Raw genomic sequence first — 5,892 nt, 5'->3', positions numbered from 1 at the left:
CTCAAAATGGATTAAAAACCTAAATTTAAGAACTGAAACCAAAAAGCTCATAGATGAGAACATAGGCAGAATACTCTTTGACATAAATCATAGCAATTTTTTTGGATCTGTCACATAAGGCAAAAGAAATAAAAGCAAAAATAAACAGATGGGATATAATCAGACTTAAAAGCTTTTGCACAGCAAAGGAAACCATCAACAAAGTGAAACAAGAACCTACAGAATGGGAGAAAATATTTGCAAATTATGTGACAGACAAGATGTTAATATCTAAAATATATAAAGAGCTCATACAACTCAACATCAAAAAAACAAACAACCCAATCAAAAAATGGGCAGAAGACCTGAATAGACATTTTTCCAAAGATGACATATAGATGGTTAACAGACAAATGAAAAGATGTTCAACAGCACTAATTATTAGAGAAATGCAAATCAAAACCATAATAAGATATCACCTCACAGCTGTTAGAATAGCTATCATCAAAAATTCTACAGGTAATTTTGTCAATGATGTGAAGAAAAGGGAACTCTTTTACACTGTTGCTGGAAACGTTAATTTGTACAGCCACTATAGAAAACAGTATGGAGGTTCCTCAAAAATTTAAAAATAGAACTACCATATGATCCAGCAATTCCAGTCCTGTGTATATACTTGAAGAAAATCAAAACACTATATGCACCCAAATGTTCATAGCAGCAGTTACAATAGCCAAGATATGGAAGCACCTCAAGTATCATTCAACAGAAGAATGGCTAAAGAAATGTGATATATATACATATATATATATATGTGTATATATATATATATATATATATATATATATATATATACACACACATAATGGAATATTACTCAGCCATAACAAAGAATGAAGTTCTGCCATTTGCAGCGATGTGGACAGACCTAGGGAATATTATGCTTAATGAAATAAGCCAGAGAAAGACAAATACTGTATGATTATCACTTAGATATAAAATCTAAAAAATAAAACAAACAAATGCATATAGCAAAACAGAAACAAACTCACAGATATGGAAAACAAACGTGTTTACTAGTGGGGAGAAGGAAGAAGGGAGGGGCAAGACAGGGCTATGGGTTTAAGAGATACAAACTACTATGTATAAAATAGATAAGCAACTGGATATACTGGATAGCACAAGGAATTATAACCATTATCTTGTAACAACTTTTAATGGAATATCTGTAAAAATACTCAATCACTATGCTGTATACCTGAAACTAATATAATGTTTTAAATCAACTATATTCCAATAAAAATATAAAATGAAATTATAAAAATAAAGTAGGAAGCTAAATCTCTATTTTTTAATTGAATCATGGTTGGTTTACAATATTATATTAGTTTCAATTGTACCACATAGTGATTCAGTATTTTTTACTCTCTCTTAAATTTACTTGTTCTGCAACTCTGACTGTAATCTATGAAGTCTCACATGATTTAAACTTGGCTACTTATGGAGCTTCATGATAGCTAAAATATGTTCATGTCCTTCCTACAAAAGTTCCCAGATTTACACTGCCAACATGGAAGTCATGTGTTTCCAGGGGAAGGTCAACATTTGTGGCATTTCCTGCCTGCTATGTTTTGACAGATATTCACTTTTGTTTGTTGTTTAAAGAAAATTTTGAAGCAAAATCTCTTTTGAAATAGCTGGCTTACCTCAGTGAGGCTGCAAGATGAGCCTTTTTTAATGCTGCTTTATTTTAATTTATTCATTCTTTTGATCAGTACATTTTTTCTCATTCTGTAGATGTGTTTAACTCATATTACTTTGTCCATCCCAATGATCTTTCACATCAGTTATCTCAGCATGATGAAATGTAAAGAACAAGGGCTTTGGACACATTAGACCTGGTTCTCTATGAAGTACTAATGTCATATTCATTATACAGATGAGGAAACAGAAGGGCAAAGAAGTGAGTTTTCCAAAGTAACACTATGTGTTAATGGCAGAGCCAGGACTTCAAGCAAGGCTGTCCGACTTTGGAGTCAATGGTATTTACAGTTATGCTCTACTGCCTCCTTTTGGCTGTTATGATTTTCTCTGATAGGTCCTGAAGTAGATAGCTCTTGCTCAAAGTCACATAACATCTCAGAAGACAAAATCATGACTAGATCCTGCGCTCAAAGATGCATGATCCCTGGTCTCATTACACCATATTAATATGCTCCTCATGGAAGTGGTAACACATATATGCAAAGTACAATTTTTAAAAAACTGTTAGAGTAAAACAGAGGTTACATTAAATAGTCTAACCCCTAGAATATAATGGAAGAAGCTTATGTCCTTACAGATGAAAACGTGGCCACCTTAATTGCTTTTGTGAAATCGCCTGAGAACAACAACTCCAAAGTTAACTATTAAAGCAACAACACTACTCAATGTCAGGTTGCCATAATGGGGCTAGAAACATAGATATGAAGGTGATAATGGAATGGGGTGGAGAGTGATCCAAGTTGGCAAATAGAAAATAAGGTCTGGATATAAAACTCTAGTTGGGAACAGAGGCCTTCAGGCCTTCACATACCTAAAGTTATCTGAGTTCTCCTTTACCCCTCCTTCAAGGAATGCAGGTGTATTTCTTCCTGAATTCTAACAGAGAGAGAAAGACAACTGACAACCATCTCTATGTTTACCCCAGTACCTTTTACACACACACACGCACACACACACATACCCCACCCTTCAAAAAGGTATATTCCTCCTATAATTCTGCTCTGAAAAAAATAGCAAACACTTAAAACTTTCTAAGAGTCTCCATGGTCATTTTCACACTTGTTTTTTCAGTAGTTTTAAAGCCTTTCAGACTTTTCTTAATTAATCTGAACATTTTTTACCTTGTTTCATTCATCATGCTAAAATGTCAGCTTCTGATAAACTCAACTCAAAAATACATGCAATGAATGCCAAAATGAAAGACATTGAAACTAGGAAAGCAAAAAATAAAGTTTCCATAAGCCTCATATAATTTGGTGCTCAAAGGTCAGTAAGAAATACCTACACCTTTAAGTTCTCCATGCAACTGCTGAGTAATTTGTGTGAAGGGAAAGCATTTAAAAATATCTAAAATAAATTTTACAGTCTAAAAACATTACTTACCGTGACCTATATACCTCAACTATCAATCTACCTTGCTAATATTACTGTTAATTGTTTTAGTAATTCATCTTACTCTTCTTCCATTTTCTTGATTCTAAACTCAATTAAAATATTATTATTTTTTTAATTTTAAAAACTCTAAACCCTAACCTTATAGTAAAACATACTTCCCCCAATTCCTCTTTTTCTCTACATCACATCGCTGTGAATGTGCATGTGTGTACATATGTGTGTGTGTGTCTGTGTTTTCAAGCGTCCCTAAATATTAGTTTCTATTTCAAATGCCAATTTTTAAGTATTGAAAAAATATGAAAATATTCCCCATGTTGTGGAGTGTCATTGTCCTGAAAAAGAATGCAGCTTCGTGTGTGAATGGGATTTTTAAAAGACTTGGAGTTGGTGTCCAATTGCTACCTACCCTATTCAGGTATTATTAACTATCAGGAAGTAAAGAAAAGATAAGCTTCTTTCATACTTCCATTTGTCTGAAACAGGAAAAGCAAACCATGGTAACAAGTACAAAAATGATCCACTCAAAATAAAGCATTGACAATGTATGGGCCTAGTGTATTTTTATTTTCTTCAAGAATGTGTGAAAATGGAGATATCAGATGTGCCATTCTGACTAGGTGAATGTGCACAGCCCAAGTGTATATCTATGACACAGATTACACATGTTCCACAGAGTTTTGGATCATAATATAAAAAGCATTTCCTTCATGAAAATATACTGTGGATTCCATTAAATGTGATTGCTCTGTGTAAATTTGCAAGTGGTGCAATTAGATACTTCTACATCCTCTATGAATTAAAGTTTTAATTTTCATATATGTTATCTATAAATGAGAATTAAGAAATATGCACCACCCTATGCCATGCCCATGCCCTTCAACTATTTAAATTGCTATATTGGAATTCAGGGACATTAATTTGCTTTAAGAAAAGAGAAAGTAAAAAAGTATTATTAAGGCATATGACTTTACAAACCACAAACCATTTCTAGACTTTCTAAGAGTGGAATGTTGACAAGATCTTTCATTGATAACCTTGTAACTCACACTTTTGAGAATACTTTCAGGAATAGCAGTTATCTGTGAGCCTTTGAGCAAATTAATTTTCAGAATTTCATTTTTTTCCTTTTATATAGTGAGGTAGATGACAGAATTTGTATAAGGCTTAAATGGGAGAATACATATGAAAATATTTGGTAACTCCAAGGCCCCAAATACAATGTCCTAAACCCTTGAATTGGTAATACTAGGAGATATTACCACAGAATGAATTAGAATATATAGGCGATTTCTAAAATGGAAAAAAAAATTAAAAGTCATTAAACTGATTGTCCTTTATTGGTTTCAGTTAAGAATAAACTTAAAATTAAGTAAATTGATACAGCCACTATGGAGAACAGTATGGAGATGCCTCAAAAAACTAAAAATAGAACTACCATACGACCCAGCAATCCCACTACTGGTCATATACCCTGAGAAGACCATAATTCAGAAAGAGTCATGTACCACAATGTTCATTACAGCTCTATTTACAATAGCCAGGACATGGAAGCAACCTGAGTGTCCATCATCAGATGAATGGATAAAGAACATGTGGCACATATATACAATGGAATATTACTCAGCCATAAAAAGAAACGAAACTGAGTTATTTGTAATGAGGTGGATGGACCTAGAGCCTGTCATACAGAGTGAAGTAAGTCAGAAAGAGAAAAACAAATACCATATGCTAACACATATATATGGAATCTAAAAAAGAAAAAAAAAAAGAAAAAGATGGTTCTGAGGAACCTAGGGGCAGGACAGGAATAAAGACACAGACATAGAGAATGGACTTGAGGAGACGGGGAGGGGGAAGGGTAAGCTGGGACGAAGTGAGAGATTGGCATGGACATATATACACTACCAAATGTAAAATAGATAGCTAGTGGGAAGCAGCAGCATAGCACAGGGAGATCAGCTCGGTGCTTAGTGTCCACCTAGAGGGGTGGGATAGGGAGGGTGGGATGCAAGAGGGAGGAGATATGGGGATGTATATATATGTATAGCTGATTCACTTTGTTATACAGCAGAAATTAACACACCATTGTAAGACAATTATACTCCAATAAAGATGTTAAAAAAAAGAATAAACTTAAAATTAGGATCATACTTGCTGTAATTTTTACTCATTCATCAGATGATTGGTATATACTACTATGCCTATTAGGTACGATTTTATACATCTGAAGAAGGTGAGACAGGACATTTGAGATATACAGAAACAGGCTCAGAATTCATAAATTGGTCAAAGTTATTGCCAGAGCTATGACTATAACAATGACATATTTTAAAGGTACTTAATGGCTTATAAAACACTAAGAAACAACTTGTATTACAAAAGTTTTGTATACCCTTATGACAATTTAAACTTTGATTTTTTATTTGTTTAAAAATATTTATTTATGGGCACTGCATATATAGCAGTGAATAAGATATATAAGGCCTTGTCTTCATGGAACTGACATTCAAAGTCCTAAAAGGTCAGAAGTGTCTAAAGTAAAATCAACAGTTTCCCTTTCATCCTGTCATCACAGCCCCCAAAATAACTATTGTCAAAAACTTGATGACTCTCCTTTCATACCTCTTCTTGCCTTACACAAACATATACATACATGTAGATGCTTGTTTCTGTTTTGTAAAAATGTAGGATGATACTACTATACATGTTATTATTTACTGGTTTTATTCACTTAACAAAACAACATGGACATTC

Source organism: Eschrichtius robustus, chromosome X (assembly GCF_028021215.1).
Source record: "Eschrichtius robustus isolate mEscRob2 chromosome X, mEscRob2.pri, whole genome shotgun sequence".
In the NCBI taxonomy this organism is placed as follows: domain Eukaryota; kingdom Metazoa; phylum Chordata; class Mammalia; order Artiodactyla; family Eschrichtiidae; genus Eschrichtius; species Eschrichtius robustus.
This window is presented reverse-complemented; position numbering follows the sequence as displayed.